Genomic DNA, 21,531 nt, shown 5'->3' on the forward strand with positions numbered 1-21,531 from the left:
CAACATTCAAAAACTGACGCGTGTTTTTTAGTCAAACGTATTTCAAGTAGGATTTGTTTTTTTCAGGCAAAAATGCTGAACGCCCGCGTTTTGGCACTTCATTCTGACCCTTCACACAAGATTCAATTTGGATTCGTAGCTCAACTCATTCTCAAACACCCCTTTTTACACTAAAGTGTCAAGGGACTCAACAACTCATGGGTCCGGTAAGTTATTTGGATTCCCATTTCCTTTCTAATGGAAAAAGTTGTAGAATTGAATGGAAAAGTTCTAAGTTGGTGACAAAATCTCTCGAGAAAAGGAGGGAACAGTGCCCCGTGTGAGGCTCGAACTCACAACCTTCAGATTATGAGACTGACACGCTACCTACTGCGCTAACGAGGCAAGCTGTACCTGCAGATCTGCAGAAGTTTATTGTGCATAGCAGAAAACTTTTTTTTTTCATAATGTCACTGAGACATTAGAGCATCTTTTCCCATATGGTCTAGCGGTTAGGATTCCTGGCTCTCACCCAGGTGGCCCGGGTTTGACTCCCGGTATGGGAATGCATCTTTATCTTAGCTACTGCCACCATTCAAAGACTGACACGTGTTTTTCAATCAAAAATGTTTCTGGTAGATTTTCACTTTGCAACAAAAATACTTAACATTGGCGATGCATTATGACTTTTGCAAAAGATTTCCTTTTGTTTCATAGCTTAAGCCTTTTTCAACTACACAGTTTTACACAAAAGTGTCAAGGGACTCAACAAGCCATGTGTCCTGTCTGTCATTAGGGCTCCCATGTTCTTTCTAATCGGAAACAGTTTAGAACTGAATTGGAAAGTTCAGAGTTAGTGACAAAATCTCTTGAGAAAAGGAGGATGCCACGTGTGAGCAAAAAACTCATGATCTTCAAATTATTCAACTGACGTGCCAAAAACCTTGACCATGTAGCGTGTTTCAGCTCTTGTAATGTTGATGTTTTGTATTCAAAGCAAAACACTCTTTTTTTTTTTTTTTTTACACCTGTCTTGCTGTTTACTGTACTGCTTACACCATGTGGAGAAAGACTTAGTTAGTATTCCTGGTTGACTGGTTCGATTCCTGCTATGGGAGAGACTTTTTTTTGGGGACTAGTGTCCACATTCCAAAGCCAACACGTGCCTTGCAGACAGAATCAGTTTAGGTTGGAACTGCTCTTTGCAGCCAAAAATGCAGACCACCAGGTTTTTTGGATATTTATTTGCACAAAAGCTTATTTGATGTCATATCTCAAACCATTCATATCTCTCACTTTTAATTCCTGGGTGTTAAGGGACTCAACAAGCCTTTATCCCTGTTTGTCATTGGAGCTCCCCTTCCATCAATTGGTGATATTTTGCTACTGAATGGAAAAGAGCTGTGACTCTCTAGCCAAGATGGTTGCAAAATCAGTTAAGGAAACACGGTACCAGTGCCCCATGTGAGAATCGAACTCATGACCTTCAGATTACGAGACTGACGCGCTACCTGCTGCGCTAACGAGGCAAAATGCACGTAATAATCTGCGGAAGTTGCTTGTGCAAAGCAGTACACCTCTTTTTTTTCATATTGTAAGTGAGCTGGCAGTACATCTTCTCCAATATGGTCTAGCGGTTAGGATTCCTGGTTTTCACCCAGGTGGCCTGGGTTCGACTCCTGGTATGGGAACGCATCCTTTTCTGCACCGCTGCCAACATTCAAAAACTGACGCGTGTTTTTTAGTCAAACGTATTTCAAGTAGGATTTGTTTTTTTCAGGCAAAAATGCTGAACGCCCGCGTTTTGGCACTTCATTCTAACCCTTCACACAAGATTCAATTTGGATTCGTAGCTCAACTCATTCTCAACCACCCCTTTTTACACTAAAGTGTCAAGGGACTCAACAACTCATGGGTCCGGTAAGTTATTTGGATTCCCATTTCCTTTCTAATGGAAAAAGTTGTAGAATTGAATGGAAAAGTTCTAAGTTGGTGACAAAATCTCTCGAGAAAAGGAGGGAACAGTGCCCCGTGTGAGGCTCGAACTCACGACCTTCAGATTATGAGACTGACACGCTACCTACTGCGCTAACGAGGCAAGCTGTACCTGCAGATCTGCAGAAGTTTATTGTGCATAGCAGAAAACTTTTTTTTTTCATAATGTCACTGAGACATTAGAGCATCTTTTCCCATATGGTCTAGCGGTTAGGATTCCTGGCTCTCACCCAGGTGGCCCGGGTTTGACTCCCGGTATGGGAATGCATCTTTATCTTAGCTACTGCCACCATTCAAAGACTGACACGTGTTTTTCAATCAAAAATGTTTCTGGTAGATTTTCACTTTGCAACAAAAATACTTAACATTGGCGATGCATTATGACTTTTGCAAAAGATTTCCTTTTGTTTCATAGCTTAAGCCTTTTTCAACTACACAGTTTTACACAAAAGTGTCAAGGGACTCAACAAGCCATGTGTCCTGTCTGTCATTAGGGCTCCCATGTTCTTTCTAATCGGAAACAGTTTAGAACTGAATTGGAAAGTTCAGAGTTAGTGACAAAATCTCTTGAGAAAAGGAGGATGCCACGTGTGAGCAAAAAACTCATGATCTTCAAATTATTCAACTGACGTGCCAAAAACCTTGACCATGTAGCGTGTTTCAGCTCTTGTAATGTTGATGTTTTGTATTCAAAGCAAAACACTCTTTTTTTTTTTTTTTTTACACCTGTCTTGCTGTTTACTGTACTGCTTACACCATGTGGAGAAAGACTTAGTTAGTATTCCTGGTTGACTGGTTCGATTCCTGCTATGGGAGAGACTTTTTTTTGGGGACTAGTGTCCACATTCCAAAGCCAACACGTGCCTTGCAGACAGAATCAGTTTAGGTTGGAACTGCTCTTTGCAGCCAAAAATGCAGACCACCAGGTTTTTTGGATATTTATTTGCACAAAAGCTTATTTGATGTCATATCTCAAACCATTCATATCTCTCACTTTTAATTCCTGGGTGTTAAGGGACTCAACAAGCCTTTATCCCTGTTTGTCATTGGAGCTCCCCTTCCATCAATTGGTGATATTTTGCTACTGAATGGAAAAGAGCTGTGACTCTCTAGCCAAGATGGTTGCAAAATCAGTTAAGGAAACACGGTACCAGTGCCCCATGTGAGAATCGAACTCATGACCTTCAGATTACGAGACTGACGCGCTACCTGCTGCGCTAACGAGGCAAAATGCACGTAATAATCTGCGGAAGTTGCTTGTGCAAAGCAGTACACCTCTTTTTTTTCATATTGTAAGTGAGCTGGCAGTACATCTTCTCCCATATGGTCTAGCGGTTAGGATTCCTGGTTTTCACCCAGGCGGCCTGGGTTCGACTCCTGGTATGGGAACGCATCCTTTTCTGCACCGCTGCCAACATTCAAAAACTGACGCGTGTTTTTTAGTCAAACGTATTTCAAGTAGGATTTGTTTTTTTCAGGCAAAAATGCTGAACGCCCGCGTTTTGGCACTTCATTCTAACCCTTCACACAAGATTCAATTTGGATTCGTAGCTCAACTCATTCTCAACCACCCCTTTTTACACTAAAGTGTCAAGGGACTCAACAACTCATGAGTCCGGTAAGTTATTTGGATTCCCATTTCCTTTCTAATGGAAAAAGTTGTAGAATTGAATGGAAAAGTTCTAAGTTGGTGACAAAATCTCTCGAGAAAAGGAGGGAACAGTGCCCCGTGTGAGGCTCGAACTCACGACCTTCAGATTATGAGACTGACACGCTACCTACTGCGCTAACGAGGCAAGCTGTACCTGCAGATCTGCAGAAGTTTATTGTGCATAGCAGAAAACTTTTTTTTTTCATAATGTCACTGAGACATTAGAGCATCTTTTCCCATATGGTCTAGCGGTTAGGATTCCTGGCTCTCACCCAGGTGGCCTGGGTTTGACTCCCGGTATGGGAATGCATCTTTATCTTAGCTACTGCCACCATTCAAAGACTGACACGTGTTTTTCAATCAAAAATGTTTCTGGTAGATTTTCACTTTGCAACAAAAATACTTAACATTGGCGATGCATTATGACTTTTGCAAAAGATTTCCTTTTGTTTCATAGCTTAAGCCTTTTTCAACTACACAGTTTTACACAAAAGTGTCAAGGGACTCAACAAGCCATGTGTCCTGTCTGTCATTAGGGCTCCCATGTTCTTTCTAATCGGAAACAGTTTAGAACTGAATTGGAAAGTTCAGAGTTAGTGACAAAATCTCTTGAGAAAAGGAGGATGCCACGTGTGAGCAAAAAACTCATGATCTTCAAATTATTCAACTGACGTGCCAAAAACCTTGACCATGTAGCGTGTTTCAGCTCTTGTAATGTTGATGTTTTGTATTCAAAGCAAAACACTCTTTTTTTTTTTTTTTTTACACCTGTCTTGCTGTTTACTGTACTGCTTACACCATGTGGAGAAAGACTTAGTTAGTATTCCTGGTTGACTGGTTCGATTCCTGCTATGGGAGAGACTTTTTTTTGGGGACTAGTGTCCACATTCCAAAGCCAACACGTGCCTTGCAGACAGAATCAGTTTAGGTTGGAACTGCTCTTTGCAGCCAAAAATGCAGACCACCAGGTTTTTTGGATATTTATTTGCACAAAAGCTTATTTGATGTCATATCTCAAACCATTCATATCTCTCACTTTTAATTCCTGGGTGTTAAGGGACTCAACAAGCCTTTATCCCTGTTTGTCATTGGAGCTCCCCTTCCATCAATTGGTGATATTTTGCTACTGAATGGAAAAGAGCTGTGACTCTCTAGCCAAGATGGTTGCAAAATCAGTTAAGGAAACACGGTACCAGTGCCCCATGTGAGAATCGAACTCATGACCTTCAGATTACGAGACTGACGCGCTACCTGCTGCGCTAACGAGGCAAAATGCACGTAATAATCTGCGGAAGTTGCTTGTGCAAAGCAGTGCACCTCTTTTTTTTCATATTGTAAGTGAGCTGGCAGTACATCTTCTCCCATATGGTCTAGCGGTTAGGATTCCTGGTTTTCACCCAGGCGGCCTGGGTTCAACTCCTGGTATGGGAACGCATCCTTTTCTGCACCGCTGCCAACATTCAAAAACTGACGCGTGTTTTTTAGTCAAACGTATTTCAAGTAGGATTTGTTTTTTTCAGGCAAAAATGCTGAACGCCCGCGTTTTGGCACTTCATTCTGACCCTTCACACAAGATTCAATTTGGATTCGTAGCTCAACTCATTCTCAAACACCCCTTTTTACACTAAAGTGTCAAGGGACTCAACAACTCATGGGTCCGGTAAGTTATTTGGATTCCCATTTCCTTTCTAATGGAAAAAGTTGTAGAATTGAATGGAAAAGTTCTAAGTTGGTGACAAAATCTCTCGAGAAAAGGAGGGAACAGTGCCCCGTGTGAGGCTCGAACTCACGACCTTCAGATTATGAGACTGACACGCTACCTACTGCGCTAACGAGGCAAGCTGTACCTGCAGATCTGCAGAAGTTTATTGTGCATAGCAGAAAACTTTTTTTTTTCATAATGTCACTGAGACATTAGAGCATCTTTTCCCATATGGTCTAGCGGTTAGGATTCCTGGCTCTCACCCAGGTGGCCCGGGTTTGACTCCCGGTATGGGAATGCATCTTTATCTTAGCTACTGCCACCATTCAAAGACTGACACGTGTTTTTCAATCAAAAATGTTTCTGGTAGATTTTCACTTTGCAACAAAAATACTTAACATTGGCGATGCATTATGACTTTTGCAAAAGATTTCCTTTTGTTTCATAGCTTAAGCCTTTTTCAACTACACAGTTTTACACAAAAGTGTCAAGGGACTCAACAAGCCATGTGTCCTGTCTGTCATTAGGGCTCCCATGTTCTTTCTAATCGGAAACAGTTTAGAACTGAATTGGAAAGTTCAGAGTTAGTGACAAAATCTCTTGAGAAAAGGAGGATGCCACGTGTGAGCAAAAAACTCATGATCTTCAAATTATTCAACTGACGTGCCAAAAACCTTGACCATGTAGCGTGTTTCAGCTCTTGTAATGTTGATGTTTTGTATTCAAAGCAAAACACTCTTTTTTTTTTTTTTTTTACACCTGTCTTGCTGTTTACTGTACTGCTTACACCATGTGGAGAAAGACTTAGTTAGTATTCCTGGTTGACTGGTTCGATTCCTGCTATGGGAGAGACTTTTTTTTGGGGACTAGTGTCCACATTCCAAAGCCAACACGTGCCTTGCAGACAGAATCAGTTTAGGTTGGAACTGCTCTTTGCAGCCAAAAATGCAGACCACCAGGTTTTTTGGATATTTATTTGCACAAAAGCTTATTTGATGTCATATCTCAAACCATTCATATCTCTCACTTTTAATTCCTGGGTGTTAAGGGACTCAACAAGCCTTTATCCCTGTTTGTCATTGGAGCTCCCCTTCCATCAATTGGTGATATTTTGCTACTGAATGGAAAAGAGCTGTGACTCTCTAGCCAAGATGGTTGCAAAATCAGTTAAGGAAACACGGTACCAGTGCCCCATGTGAGAATCGAACTCATGACCTTCAGATTACGAGACTGACGCGCTACCTGCTGCGCTAACGAGGCAAAATGCACGTAATAATCTGCGGAAGTTGCTTGTGCAAAGCAGTACACCTCTTTTTTTTCATATTGTAAGTGAGCTGGCAGTACATCTTCTCCCATATGGTCTAGCGGTTAGGATTCCTGGTTTTCACCCAGGCGGCCTGGGTTCGACTCCTGGTATGGGAACGCATCCTTTTCTGCACCGCTGCCAACATTCAAAAACTGACGCGTGTTTTTTAGTCAAACGTATTTCAAGTAGGATTTGTTTTTTTCAGGCAAAAATGCTGAACGCCCGCGTTTTGGCACTTCATTCTGACCCTTCACACAAGATTCAATTGGGATTCGTAGCTCAACTCATTCTCAACCACCCCTTTTTACACTAAAGTGTCAAGGGACTCAACAACTCATGGGTCCGGTAAGTTATTTGGATTCCCATTTCCTTTCTAATGGAAAAAGTTGTAGAATTGAATGGAAAAGTTCTAAGTTGGTGACAAAATCTCTCGAGAAAAGGAGGGAACAGTGCCCCGTGTGAGGCTCGAACTCACGACCTTCAGATTATGAGACTGACACGCTACCTACTGCGCTAACGAGGCAAGCTGTACCTGCAGATCTGCAGAAGTTTATTGTGCATAGCAGAAAACTTTTTTTTTTCATAATGTCACTGAGACATTAGAGCATCTTTTCCCATATGGTCTAGCGGTTAGGATTCCTGGCTCTCACCCAGGTGGCCCGGGTTTGACTCCCGGTATGAGAATGCATCTTTATCTTAGCTACTGCCACCATTCAAAGACTGACACGTGTTTTTCAATCAAAAATGTTTCTGGTAGATTTTCACTTTGCAACAAAAATACTTAACATTGGCGATGCATTATGACTTTTGCAAAAGATTTCCTTTTGTTTCATAGCTTAAGCCTTTTTCAACTACACAGTTTTACACAAAAGTGTCAAGGGACTCAACAAGCCATGTGTCCTGTCTGTCATTAGGGCTCCCATGTTCTTTCTAATCGGAAACAGTTTAGAACTGAATTGGAAAGTTCAGAGTTAGTGACAAAATCTCTTGAGAAAAGGAGGATGCCACGTGTGAGCAAAAAACTCATGATCTTCAAATTATTCAACTGACGTGCCAAAAACCTTGACCATGTAGCGTGTTTCAGCTATTGTAATGTTGATGTTTTGTATTCAAAGCAAAACACTCTTTTTTTTTTTTTTTTTACACCTGTCTTGCTGTTTACTGTACTGCTTACACCATGTGGAGAAAGACTTAGTTAGTATTCCTGGTTGACTGGTTCGATTCCTGCTATGGGAGAGACTTTTTTTTGGGGACTAGTGTCCACATTCCAAAGCCAACACGTGCCTTGCAGACAGAATCAGTTTAGGTTGGAACTGCTCTTTGCAGCCAAAAATGCAGACCACCAGGTTTTTTGGATATTTATTTGCACAAAAGCTTATTTGATGTCATATCTCAAACCATTCATATCTCTCACTTTTAATTCCTGGGTGTTAAGGGACTCAACAAGCCTTTATCCCTGTTTGTCATTGGAGCTCCCCTTCCATCAATTGGTGATATTTTGCTACTGAATGGAAAAGAGCTGTGACTCTCTAGCCAAGATGGTTGCAAAATCAGTTAAGGAAACACGGTACCAGTGCCCCATGTGAGAATCGAACTCATGACCTTCAGATTACGAGACTGACGCGCTACCTGCTGCGCTAATGAGGCAAAATGCACGTAATAATCTGCGGAAGTTGCTTGTGCAAAGCAGTACACCTCTTTTTTTTCATATTGTAAGTGAGCTGGCAGTACATCTTCTCCCATATGGTCTAGCGGTTAGGATTCCTGGTTTTCACCCAGGCGGCCCGGGTTCGACTCCCGGTATGGGAACGCATCCTTTTCTGCACCGCTGCCAACATTCAAAAACTGACGCGTGTTTTTTAGTCAAACGTATTTCAAGTAGGATTTGTTTTTTTCAGGCAAAAATGTTGAACGCCCGCATTTTGGCACTTCATTCTGACCCTTCACACAAGATTCAATTTGGATTCGTAGCTCAACTCATTCTCAACCACCCCTTTTTACACTAAAGTGTCAAGGGACTCAACAACTCATGGGTCCGGTAAGTTATTTGGATTCCCATTTCCTTTCTAATGGAAAAAGTTGTAGAATTGAATGGAAAAGTTCTAAGTTGGTGACAAAATCTCTCGAGAAAAGGAGGGAACAGTGCCCCGTGTGAGGCTCGAACTCACGACCTTCAGATTATGAGACTGACACGCTACCTACTGCGCTAACGAGGCAAGCTGTACCTGCAGATCTGCAGAAGTTTATTGTGCATAGCAGAAAACTTTTTTTTTTCATAATGTCACTGAGACATTAGAGCATCTTTTCCCATATGGTCTAGCGGTTAGGATTCCTGGCTCTCACCCAGGTGGCCCGGGTTTGACTCCCGGTATGGGAATGCATCTTTATCTTAGCTACTGCCACCATTCAAAGACTGACACGTGTTTTTCAATCAAAAATGTTTCTGGTAGATTTTCACTTTGCAACAAAAATACTTAACATTGGCGATGCATTATGACTTTTGCAAAAGATTTCCTTTTGTTTCATAGCTTAAGCCTTTTTCAACTACACAGTTTTACACAAAAGTGTCAAGGGATTCAACAAGCCATGTGTCCTGTCTGTCATTAGGGCTCCCATGTTCTTTCTAATCGGAAACAGTTTAGAACTGAATTGGAAAGTTCAGAGTTAGTGACAAAATCTCTTGAGAAAAGGAGGATGCCACGTGTGAGCAAAAAACTCATGATCTTCAAATTATTCAACTGACGTGCCAAAAACCTTGACCATGTAGCGTGTTTCAGCTCTTGTAATGTTGATGTTTTGTATTCAAAGCAAAACACTCTTTTTTTTTTTTTTTTTACACCTGTCTTGCTGTTTACTGTACTGCTTACACCATGTGGAGAAAGACTTAGTTAGTATTCCTGGTTGACTGGTTCGATTCCTGCTATGGGAGAGACTTTTTTTTGGGGACTAGTGTCCACATTCCAAAGCCAACACGTGCCTTGCAGACAGAATCAGTTTAGGTTGGAACTGCTCTTTGCAGCCAAAAATGCAGACCACCAGGTTTTTTGGATATTTATTTGCACAAAAGCTTATTTGATGTCATATCTCAAACCATTCATATCTCTCACTTTTAATTCCTGGGTGTTAAGGGACTCAACAAGCCTTTATCCCTGTTTGTCATTGGAGCTCCCCTTCCATCAATTGGTGATATTTTGCTACTGAATGGAAAAGAGCTGTGACTCTCTAGCCAAGATGGTTGCAAAATCAGTTAAGGAAACACGGTACCAGTGCCCCATGTGAGAATCGAACTCATGACCTTCAGATTACGAGACTGACGCGCTACCTGCTGCGCTAATGAGGCAAAATGCACGTAATAATCTGCGGAAGTTGCTTGTGCAAAGCAGTACACCTCTTTTTTTTCATATTGTAAGTGAGCTGGCAGTACGTCTTCTCCCATATGGTCTAGCGGTTAGGATTCCTGGTTTTCACCCAGGCGGCCCGGGTTCGACTCCCGGTATGGGAATGCATCCTTTTCTGCACCGCTGCCAACATTCAAAAACTGACGCGTGTTTTTTAGTCAAACGTATTTCAAGTAGGATTTGTTTTTTTCAGGCAAAAATGCTGAACGCCCGCATTTTGGCACTTCATTCTGACCCTTCACACAAGATTCAATTTGGATTCGTAGCTCAACTCATTCTCAACCACCCCTTTTTACACTAAAGTGTCAAGGGACTCAACAACTCATGGGTCCGGTAAGTTATTTGGATTCCCATTTCCTTTCTAATGGAAAAAGTTGTAGAATTGAATGGAAAAGTTCTAAGTTGGTGACAAAATCTCTCGAGAAAAGGAGGGAACAGTGCCCCGTGTGAGGCTCGAACTCACGACCTTCAGATTATGAGACTGACACGCTACCTACTGCGCTAACGAGGCAAGCTGTACCTGCAGATCTGCAGAAGTTTATTGTGCATAGCAGAAAACTTTTTTTTTTCATAATGTCACTGAGACATTAGAGCATCTTTTCCCATATGGTCTAGCGGTTAGGATTCCTGGCTCTCACCCAGGTGGCCCGGGTTTGACTCCCGGTATGGGAATGCATCTTTATCTTAGCTACTGCCACCATTCAAAGACTGACACGTGTTTTTCAATCAAAAATGTTTCTGGTAGATTTTCACTTTGCAACAAAAATACTTAACATTGGCGATGCATTATGACTTTTGCAAAAGATTTCCTTTTGTTTCATAGCTTAAGCCTTTTTCAACTACACAGTTTTACACAAAAGTGTCAAGGGACTCAACAAGCCATGTGTCCTGTCTGTCATTAGGGCTCCCATGTTCTTTCTAATCGGAAACAGTTTAGAACTGAATTGGAAAGTTCAGAGTTAGTGACAAAATCTCTTGAGAAAAGGAGGATGCCACGTGTGAGCAAAAAACTCATGATCTTCAAATTATTCAACTGACGTGCCAAAAACCTTGACCATGTAGCGTGTTTCAGCTCTTGTAATGTTGATGTTTTGTATTCAAAGCAAAACACTCTTTTTTTTTTTTTTTTACACCTGTCTTGCTGTTTACTGTACTGCTTACACCATGTGGAGAAAGACTTAGTTAGTATTCCTGGTTGACTGGTTCGATTCCTGCTATGGGAGAGACTTTTTTTTGGGGACTAGTGTCCACATTCCAAAGCCAACACGTGCCTTGCAGACAGAATCAGTTTAGGTTGGAACTGCTCTTTGCAGCCAAAAATGCAGACCACCAGGTTTTTTGGATATTTATTTGCACAAAAGCTTATTTGATGTCATATCTCAAACCATTCATATCTCTCACTTTTAATTCCTGGGTGTTAAGGGACTCAACAAGCCTTTATCCCTGTTTGTCATTGGAGCTCCCCTTCCATCAATTGGTGATATTTTGCTACTGAATGGAAAAGAGCTGTGACTCTCTAGCCAAGATGGTTGCAAAATCAGTTAAGGAAACACGGTACCAGTGCCCCATGTGAGAATCGAACTCATGACCTTCAGATTACGAGACTGACGCGCTACCTGCTGCGCTAATGAGGCAAAATGCACGTAATAATCTGCGGAAGTTGCTTGTGCAAAGCAGTACACCTCTTTTTTTTCATATTGTAAGTGAGCTGGCAGTACATCTTCTCCCATATGGTCTAGCGGTTAGGATTCCTGGTTTTCACCCAGGCGGCCCGGGTTCGACTCCCGGTATGGGAACGCATCCTTTTCTGCACCGCTCCCAACATTCAAAAACTGACGCGTGTTTTTTAGTCAAACGTATTTCAAGTAGGATTTGTTTTTTTCAGGCAAAAATGCTGAACGCCCGCATTTTGGCACTTCATTCTGACCCTTCACACAAGATTCAATTTGGATTCGTAGCTCAACTCATTCTCAACCACCCCTTTTTACACTAAAGTGTCAAGGGACTCAACAACTCATGGGTCCGGTAAGTTATTTGGATTCCCATTTCCTTTCTAATGGAAAAAGTTGTAGAATTGAATGGAAAAGTTCTAAGTTGGTGACAAAATCTCTCGAGAAAAGGAGGGAACAGTGCCCCGTGTAAGGCTCGAACTCACGACCTTCAGATTATGAGACTGACACGCTACCTACTGCGCTAACGAGGCAAGCTGTACCTGCAGATCTGCAGAAGTTTATTGTGCATAGCAGAAAACTTTTTTTTTTCATAATGTCACTGAGACATTAGAGCATCTTTTCCCATATGGTCTAGCGGTTAGGATTCCTGGCTCTCACCCAGGTGGCCCGGGTTTGACTCCCGGTATGGGAATGCATCTTTATCTTAGCTACTGCCACCATTCAAAGACTGACACGTGTTTTTCAATCAAAAATGTTTCTGGTAGATTTTCACTTTGCAACAAAAATACTTAACATTGGCGATGCATTATGACTTTTGCAAAAGATTTCCGTTTGTTTCATAGCTTAAGCCTTTTTCAACTACACAGTTTTACACAAAAGTGTCAAGGGACTCAACAAGCCATGTGTCCTGTCTGTCATTAGGGCTCCCATGTTCTTTCTAATCGGAAACAGTTTAGAACTGAATTGGAAAGTTCAGAGTTAGTGACAAAATCTCTTGAGAAAAGGAGGATGCCACGTGTGAGCAAAAAACTCATGATCTTCAAATTATTCAACTGACGTGCCAAAAACCTTGACCATGTAGCGTGTTTCAGCTCTTGTAATGTTGATGTTTTGTATTCAAAGCAAAACACTCTTTTTTTTTTTTTTTTTACACCTGTCTTGCTGTTTACTGTACTGCTTACACCATGTGGAGAAAGACTTAGTTAGTATTCCTGGTTGACTGGTTCGATTCCTGCTATGGGAGAGACTTTTTTTTGGGGACTAGTGTCCACATTCCAAAGCCAACACGTGCCTTGCAGACAGAATCAGTTTAGGTTGGAACTGCTCTTTGCAGCCAAAAATGCAGACCACCAGGTTTTTTGGATATTTATTTGCACAAAAGCTTATTTGATGTCATATCTCAAACCATTCATATCTCTCACTTTTAATTCCTGGGTGTTAAGGGACTCAACAAGCCTTTATCCCTGTTTGTCATTGGAGCTCCCCTTCCATCAATTGGTGATATTTTGCTACTGAATGGAAAAGAGCTGTGACTCTCTAGCCAAGATGGTTGCAAAATCAGTTAAGGAAACACGGTACCAGTGCCCCATGTGAGAATCGAACTCATGACCTTCAGATTACGAGACTGACGCGCTACCTGCTGCGCTAACGAGGCAAAATGCACGTAATAATCTGCGGAAGTTGCTTGTGCAAAGCAGTACACCTCTTTTTTTTCATATTGTAAGTGAGCTGGCAGTACATCTTCTCCCATATGGTCTAGCGGTTAGGATTCCTGGTTTTCACCCAGGTGGCCCGGGTTCGACTCCTGGTATGGGAACGCATCCTTTTCTGCACCGCTGCCAACATTCAAAAACTGACGCGTGTTTTTTAGTCAAACGTATTTCAAGTAGGATTTGTTTTTTTCAGGCAAAAATGCTGAACGCCCGCGTTTTGGCACTTCATTCTGACCCTTCACACAAGATTCAATTTGGATTCGTAGCTCAACTCATTCTCAACCACCCCTTTTTACACTAAAGTGTCAAGGGACTCAACAACTCATGGGTCCGGTAAGTTATTTGGATTCCCATTTCCTTTCTAATGGAAAAAGTTGTAGAATTGAATGGAAAAGTTCTAAGTTGGTGACAAAATCTCTCGAGAAAAGGAGGGAACAGTGCCCCGTGTGAGACTCGAACTCACGACCTTCAGATTATGAGACTGACACGCTACCTACTGCGCTAACGAGGCAAGCTGTACCTGCAGATCTGCAGAAGTTTATTGTGCATAGCAGAAAACTTTTTTTTTCATAATGTCACTGAGACATTAGTGCATCTTTTCCCATATGGTCTAGCGGTTAGGATTCCTGGCTCTCACCCAGGTGGCCTGGGTTTAACTCCCGGTATGGGAATGCATCTTTATCTTAGCTACTGCCACCATTCAAAGACTGACACGTGTTTTTCAATCAAAAATGTTTCTGGTAGATTTTCACTTTGCAACAAAAATACTTAACATTGGCGATGCATTATGACTTTTGCAAAAGATTTCCTTTTGTTTCATAGCTTAAGCCTTTTTCAACTACACAGTTTTACACAAAAGTGTCAAGGGACTCAACAAGCCATGTGTCCTGTCTGTCATTAGGGCTCCCATGTTCTTTCTAATCGGAAACAGTTTAGAACTGAATTGGAAAGTTCAGAGTTAGTGACAAAATCTCTTGAGAAAAGGAGGATGCCACGTGTGAGCAAAAAACTCATGATCTTCAAATTATTCAACTGACGTGCCAAAAACCTTGACCATGTAGCGTGTTTCAGCTCTTGTAATGTTGATGTTTTGTATTCAAAGCAAAACACTCTTTTTTTTTTTTTTTTACACCTCTCTTGCTGTTTACTGTACTGCTTACACCATGTGGAGAAAGACTTAGTTAGTATTCCTGGTTGACTGGTTCGATTCCTGCTATGGGAGAGACTTTTTTTTGGGGACTAGTGTCCACATTCCAAAGCCAACACGTGCCTTGCAGACAGAATCAGTTTAGGTTGGAACTGCTCTTTGCAGCCAAAAATGCAGACCACCAGGTTTTTTGGATATTTATTTGCACAAAAGCTTATTTGATGTCATATCTCAAACCATTCATATCTCTCACTTTTAATTCCTGGGTGTTAAGGGACTCAACAAGCCTTTATCCCTGTTTGTCATTGGAGCTCCCCTTCCATCAATTGGTGATATTTTGCTACTGAATGGAAAAGAGCTGTGACTCTCTAGCCAAGATGGTTGCAAAATCAGTTAAGGAAACACGGTACCAGTGCCCCATGTGAGAATCGAACTCATGACCTTCAGATTACGAGACTGACGCGCTACCTGCTGCGCTAATGAGGCAAAATGCACGTAATAATCTGCGGAAGTTGCTTGTGCAAAGCAGTACACCTCTTTTTTTTCATATTGTAAGTGAGCTGGCAGTACATCTTCTCCCATATGGTCTAGCGGTTAGGATTCCTGGTTTTCACCCAGGCAGCCCGGGTTCGACTCCCGGTATGGGAACGCATCCTTTTCTGCACCGCTCCCAACATTCAAAAACTGACGCGTGTTTTTTAGTCAAACGTATTTCAAGTAGGATTTGTTTTTTTCAGGCAAAAATGCTGAACGCCCGCATTTTGGCACTTCATTCTGACCCTTCACACAAGATTCAATTTGGATTCGTAGCTCAACTCATTCTCAACCACCCCTTTTTACACTAAAGTGTCAAGGGACTCAACAACTCATGGGTCCGGTAAGTTATTTGGATTCCCATTTCCTTTCTAATGGAAAAAGTTGTAGAATTGAATGGAAAAGTTCTAAGTTGGTGACAAAATCTCTCGAGAAAAGGAGGGAACAGTGCCCCGTGTGAGGCTCGAACTCACGACCTTCAGATTATGAGACTGACACGCTACCTACTGCGCTAACGAGGCAAGCTGTACCTGCAGATCTGCAGAAGTTTATTGTGCATAGCAGAAAACTTTTTTTTTTCATAATGTCACTGAGACATTAGAGCATCTTTTCCCATATGGTCTAGCGGTTAGGATTCCTGGCTCTCACCCAGGTGGCCCGGGTTTGACTCCCGGTATGGGAATGCATCTTTATCTTAGCTACTGCCACCATTCAAAGACTGACACGTGTTTTTCAATCAAAAATGTTTCTGGTAGATTTTCACTTTGCAACAAAAATACTTAACATTGGCGATGCATTATGACTTTTGCAAAAGATTTCCTTTTGTTTCATAGCTTAAGCCTTTTTCAACTACACAGTTTTACACAAAAGTGTCAAGGGACTCAACAAGCCATGTGTCCTGTCTGTCATTAGGGCTCCCATGTTCTTTCTAATCGGAAACAGTTTAGAACTGAATTGGAAAGTTCAGAGTTAGTGACAAAATCTCTTGAGAAAAGGAGGATGCCACGTGTGAGCAAAAAACTCATGATCTTCAAATTATTCAACTGACGTGCCAAAAACCTTGACCATGTAGCGTGTTTCAGCTCTTGTAATGTTGATGTTTTGTATTCAAAGCAAAACACTCTTTTTTTTTTTTTTTTTACACCTGTCTTGCTGTTTACTGTACTGCTTACACCATGTGGAGAAAGACTTAGTTAGTATTCCTGGTTGACTGGTTCGATTCCTGCTATGGGAGAGACTTTTTTTTGGGGACTAGTGTCCACATTCCAAAGCCAACACGTGCCTTGCAGACAGAATCAGTTTAGGTTGGAACTGCTCTTTGCAGCCAAAAATGCAGACCACCAGGTTTTTTGGATATTTATTTGCACAAAAGCTTATTTGATGTCATATCTCAAACCATTCATATCTCTCACTTTTAATTCCTGGGTGTTAAGGGACTCAACAAGCCTTTATCCCTGTTTGTCATTGGAGCTCCCCTTCCATCAATTGGTGATATTTTGCTACTGAATGGAAAAGAGCTGTGACTCTCTAGCCAAGATGGTTGCAAAATCAGTTAAGGAAACACGGTACCAGTGCCCCATGTGAGAATCGAACTCATGACCTTCAGATTACGAGACTGACGCGCTACCTGCTGCGCTAATGAGGCAAAATGCACGTAATAATCTGCGGAAGTTGCTTGTGCAAAGCAGTACACCTCTTTTTTTTCATATTGTAAGTGAGCTGGCAGTACATCTTCTCCCATATGGTCTAGCGGTTAGGATTCCTGGTTTTCACCCAGGCGGCCCGGGTTCGACTCCCGGTATGGGAACGCATCCTTTTCTGCACCGCTCCCAACATTCAAAAACTGACGCGTGTTTTTTAGTCAAACGTATTTCAAGTAGGATTTGTTTTTTTCAGGCAAAAATGCTGAACGCCCACATTTTGGCACTTCATTCTGACCATTCACACAAGATTCAATTTGGATTCGTAGCTCAACTCATTCTCAACCACCCCTTTTTACACTAAAGTGTCAAGGGACTCAACAACTCATGGGTCCGGTAAGTTATTTGGATTCCCATTTCCTTTCTAATGGAAAAAGTTGTAGAATTGAATGGAAAAGTTCTAAGTTGGTGACAAAATCTCTCGAGAAAAGGAGGGAACAGTGCCCCGTGTGAGGCTCGAACTCACAACCTTCAGATTATGAGACTGACACGCTACCTACTGCGCTAACGAGGCAAGCTGTACCTGCAGATCTGCAGAAGTTTATTGTGCATAGCAGAAAACTTTTTTTTTTCATAATGTCACTGAGACATTAGAGCATCTTTTCCCATATGGTCTAGCGGTTAGGATTCCTGGCTCTCACCCAGGTGGCCCGGGTTTGACTCCCGGTATGGGAATGCATCTTTATCTTAGCTACTGCCACCATTCAAAGACTGACACGTGTTTTTCAATCAAAAATGTTTCTGGTAGATTTTCACTTTGCAACAAAAATACTTAACATTGGCGATGCATTATGACTTTTGCAAAAGATTTCCTTTTGTTTCATAGCTTAAGCCTTTTTCAACTACACAGTTTTACACAAAAGTGTCAAGGGACTCAACAAGCCATGTGTCCTGTCTGTCATTAGGGCTCCCATGTTCTTTCTAATCGGAAACAGTTTAGAACTGAATTGGAAAGTTCAGAGTTAGTGACAAAATCTCTTGAGAAAAGGAGGATGCCACGTGTGAGCAAAAAACTCATGATCTTCAAATTATTCAACTGACGTGCCAAAAACCTTGACCATGTAGCGTGTTTCAGCTCTTGTAATGTTGATGTTTTGTATTCAAAGCAAAACACTCTTTTTTTTTTTTTTTTTACACCTGTCTTGCTGTTTACTGTACTGCTTACACCATGTGGAGAAAGACTTAGTTAGTATTCCTGGTTGACTGGTTCGATTCCTGCTATGGGAGAGACTTTTTTTTGGGGACTAGTGTCCACATTCCAAAGCCAACACGTGCCTTGCAGACAGAATCAGTTTAGGTTGGAACTGCTCTTTGCAGCCAAAAATGCAGACCACCAGGTTTTTTGGATATTTATTTGCACAAAAGCTTATTTGATGTCATATCTCAAACCATTCATATCTCTCACTTTTAATTCCTGGGTGTTAAGGGACTCAACAAGCCTTTATCCCTGTTTGTCATTGGAGCTCCCCTTCCATCAATTGGTGATATTTTGCTACTGAATGGAAAAGAGCTGTGACTCTCTAGCCAAGATGGTTGCAAAATCAGTTAAGGAAACACGGTACCAGTGCCCCATGTGAGAATCGAACTCATGACCTTCAGATTACGAGACTGACGCGCTACCTGCTGCGCTAATGAGGCAAAATGCACGTAATAATCTGCGGAAGTTGCTTGTGCAAAGCAGTACACCTCTTTTTTTTCATATTGTAAGTGAGCTGGCAGTACATCTTCTCCCATATGGTCTAGCGGTTAGGATTCCTGGATTTCACCCAGGCGGCCCGGGTTCGACTCCCGGTATGGGAACGCATCCTTTTCTGCACCGCTCCCAACATTCAAAAACTGACGCGTGTTTTTTAGTCAAACGTATTTCAAGTAGGATTTGTTTTTTTCAGGCAAAAATGCTGAACGCCCGCATTTTGGCACTTCATTCTGACCCTTCACACAAGATTCAATTTGGATTCGTAGCTCAACTCATTCTCAACCACCCCTTTTTACACTAAAGTGTCAAGGGACTCAACAACTCATGGGTCCGGTAAGTTATTTGGATTCCCATTTCCTTTCTAATGGAAAAAGTTGTAGAATTGAATGGAAAAGTTCTAAGTTGGTGACAAAATCTCTCGAGAAAAGGAGGGAACAGTGCCCCGTGTGAGGCTCGAACTCACGACCTTCAGATTATGAGACTGACACGCTACCTACTGCGCTAACGAGGCAAGCTGTACCTGCAGATCTGCAGAAGTTTATTGTGCATAGCAGAAAACTTTTTTTTTTCATAATGTCACTGAGACATTAGAGCATCTTTTCCCATATGGTCTAGCGGTTAGGATTCCTGGCTCTCACCCAGGTGGCCCAGGTTTGACTCCTGGTATGGGAATGCATCTTTATCTTAGCTACTGCCACCATTCAAAGACTGACACGTGTTTTTCAATCAAAAATGTTTCTGGTAGATTTTCACTTTGCAACAAAAATACTTAACATTGGCGATGCATTATGACTTTTGCAAAAGATTTCCTTTTGTTTCATAGCTTAAGCCTTTTTCAACTACACAGTTTTACACAAAAGTGTCAAGGGACTCAACAAGCCATGTGTCCTGTCTGTCATTAGGGCTCCCATGTTCTTTCTAATCGGAAACAGTTTAGAACTGAATTGGAAAGTTCAGAGTTAGTGACAAAATCTCTTGAGAAAAGGAGGATGCCACGTGTGAGCAAAAAACTCATGATCTTCAAATTATTCAACTGACGTGCCAAAAACCTTGACCATGTAGCGTGTTTCAGCTCTTGTAATGTTGATGTTTTGTATTCAAAGCAAAACACTCTTTTTTTTTTTTTTTTTACACCTGTCTTGCTGTTTACTGTACTGCTTACACCATGTGGAGAAAGACTTAGTTAGTATTCCTGGTTGACTGGTTCGATTCCTGCTATGGGAGAGACTTTTTTTTGGGGACTAGTGTCCACATTCCAAAGCCAACACGTGCCTTGCAGACAGAATCAGTTTAGGTTGGAACTGCTCTTTGCAGCCAAAAATGCAGACCACCAGGTTTTTTGGATATTTATTTGCACAAAAGCTTATTTGATGTCATATCTCAAACCATTCATATCTCTCACTTTTAATTCCTGGGTGTTAAGGGACTCAACAAGCCTTTATCCCTGTTTGTCATTGGAGCTCCCCTTCCATCAATTGGTGATATTTTGCTACTGAATGGAAAAGAGCTGTGACTCTCTAGCCAAGATGGTTGCAAAATCAGTTAAGGAAACACGGTACCAGTGCCCCATGTGAGAATCGAACTCATGACCTTCAGATTACGAGACTGACGCGCTACCTGCTGCGCTAATGAGGCAAAATGCACGTAATAATCTGCGGAAGTTGCTTGTGCAAAGCAGTACACCTCTTTTTTTTCATATTGTAAGTGAGCTGGCAGTACATCTTCTCCCATATGGTCTAGCGGTTAGGATTCCTGGATTTCACCCAGGCGGCCCGGGTTCGACTCCCGGTATGGGAACGCATCCTTTTCTGCACCGCTCCCAACATTCAAAAACTGACGCGTGTTTTTTAGTCAAACGTATTTCAAGTAGGATTTGTTTTTTTCAGGCAAAAATGCTGAACGCCCGCATTTTGGCACTTCATTCTGACCCTTCACACAAGATTCAATTTGGATTCGAAGCTCAACTCATTCTCAACCACCCCTTTTTACACTAAAGTGTCAAGGGACTCAACAACTCATGGGTCCGGTAAGTTATTTGGATTCCCATTTCCTTTCTAATGGAAAAAGTTGTAGAATTGAATGGAAAAGTTCTAAGTTGGTGACAAAATCTCTCGAGAAAAGGAGGGAACAGTGCCCCGTGTGAGGCTCGAACTCACGACCTTCAGATTATGAGACTGACACGCTACCTACTGCGCTAACGAGGCAAGCTGTACCTGCAGATCTGCAGAAGTTTATTGTGCATAGCAGAAAACTTTTTTTTTTCATAATGTCACTGAGACATTAGAGCATCTTTTCCCATATGGTCTAGCGGTTAGGATTCCTGGCTCTCACCCAGGTGGCCCAGGTTTGACTCCTGGTATGGGAATGCATCTTTATCTTAGCTACTGCCACCATTCAAAGACTGACACGTGTTTTTCAATCAAAAATGTTTCTGGTAGATTTTCACTTTGCAACAAAAATACTTAACATTGGCGATGCATTATGACTTTTGCAAAAGATTTCCTTTTGTTTCATAGCTTAAGCCTTTTTCAACTACACAGTTTTACACAAAAGTGTCAAGGGACTCAACAAGCCATGTGTCCTGTCTGTCATTAGGGCTCCCATGTTCTTTCTAATCGGAAACAGTTTAGAACTGAATTGGAAAGTTCAGAGTTAGTGACAAAATCTCTTGAGAAAAGGAGGATGCCACGTGTGAGCAAAAAACTCATGATCTTCAAATTATTCAACTGACGTGCCAAAAACCTTGACCATGTAGCGTGTTTCAGCTCTTGTAATGTTGATGTTTTGTATTCAAAGCAAAACACTCTTTTTTTTTTTTTTTTTACACCTCTCTTGCTGTTTACTGTACTGCTTACACCATGTGGAGAAAGACTTAGTTAGTATTCCTGGTTGACTGGTTCGATTCCTGCTATGGGAGAGACTTTTTTTTGGGGACTAGTGTCCACATTCCAAAGCCAACACGTGCCTTGCAGACAGAATCAGTTTAGGTTGGAACTGCTCTTTGCAGCCAAAAATGCAGACCACCAGGTTTTTTGGAT

General features: G+C 41.7%; 12 non-coding genes across 12 annotated transcripts; 11 read left to right on the forward strand and 1 right to left on the reverse strand.

Annotated features, from left to right (window-relative positions):
- Positions 1-3,291: 3,291 nt before the first annotated feature.
- On the forward strand, positions 3,292-3,363 carry TRNAE-UUC (transfer RNA glutamic acid (anticodon UUC)). The gene has a single exon. It is a non-coding gene; the product is annotated as a tRNA-Glu (tRNA).
- Positions 3,364-4,984: 1,621 nt separating this feature from the next.
- Positions 4,985-5,056, forward strand: TRNAE-UUC (transfer RNA glutamic acid (anticodon UUC)). The gene has a single exon. It is a non-coding gene; the product is annotated as a tRNA-Glu (tRNA).
- Positions 5,057-6,677: 1,621 nt separating this feature from the next.
- On the forward strand, positions 6,678-6,749 carry TRNAE-UUC (transfer RNA glutamic acid (anticodon UUC)). Its single transcript has one exon. It is a non-coding gene; the product is annotated as a tRNA-Glu (tRNA).
- A 1,621-nt stretch (positions 6,750-8,370) lies between these two features.
- On the forward strand, positions 8,371-8,442 carry TRNAE-UUC (transfer RNA glutamic acid (anticodon UUC)). Its single transcript has one exon. It is a non-coding gene; the product is annotated as a tRNA-Glu (tRNA).
- Positions 8,443-10,063: 1,621 nt separating this feature from the next.
- TRNAE-UUC (transfer RNA glutamic acid (anticodon UUC)) lies at positions 10,064-10,135 on the forward strand. Its single transcript has one exon. It is a non-coding gene; the product is annotated as a tRNA-Glu (tRNA).
- A 1,620-nt stretch (positions 10,136-11,755) lies between these two features.
- On the forward strand, positions 11,756-11,827 carry TRNAE-UUC (transfer RNA glutamic acid (anticodon UUC)). Its single transcript has one exon. It is a non-coding gene; the product is annotated as a tRNA-Glu (tRNA).
- A 1,621-nt stretch (positions 11,828-13,448) lies between these two features.
- Positions 13,449-13,520, forward strand: TRNAE-UUC (transfer RNA glutamic acid (anticodon UUC)). The gene has a single exon. It is a non-coding gene; the product is annotated as a tRNA-Glu (tRNA).
- A 334-nt stretch (positions 13,521-13,854) lies between these two features.
- On the reverse strand, positions 13,855-13,927 carry TRNAM-CAU (transfer RNA methionine (anticodon CAU)). The gene has a single exon. It is a non-coding gene; the product is annotated as a tRNA-Met (tRNA).
- Positions 13,928-15,139: 1,212 nt separating this feature from the next.
- On the forward strand, positions 15,140-15,211 carry TRNAE-UUC (transfer RNA glutamic acid (anticodon UUC)). Its single transcript has one exon. It is a non-coding gene; the product is annotated as a tRNA-Glu (tRNA).
- Positions 15,212-16,832: 1,621 nt separating this feature from the next.
- TRNAE-UUC (transfer RNA glutamic acid (anticodon UUC)) lies at positions 16,833-16,904 on the forward strand. The gene has a single exon. It is a non-coding gene; the product is annotated as a tRNA-Glu (tRNA).
- Positions 16,905-18,525: 1,621 nt separating this feature from the next.
- On the forward strand, positions 18,526-18,597 carry TRNAE-UUC (transfer RNA glutamic acid (anticodon UUC)). Its single transcript has one exon. It is a non-coding gene; the product is annotated as a tRNA-Glu (tRNA).
- Positions 18,598-20,218: 1,621 nt separating this feature from the next.
- TRNAE-UUC (transfer RNA glutamic acid (anticodon UUC)) lies at positions 20,219-20,290 on the forward strand. Its single transcript has one exon. It is a non-coding gene; the product is annotated as a tRNA-Glu (tRNA).
- The last annotated feature ends 1,241 nt before the right edge of the window (positions 20,291-21,531 follow it).

Source organism: Phyllobates terribilis, unplaced genomic scaffold (assembly GCF_046119375.1).
Source record: "Phyllobates terribilis strain yellow unplaced genomic scaffold, ASM4611937v1 Scaffold_1248__1_contigs__length_344610, whole genome shotgun sequence".
NCBI lineage: Eukaryota > Metazoa > Chordata > Amphibia > Anura > Dendrobatidae > Phyllobates > Phyllobates terribilis.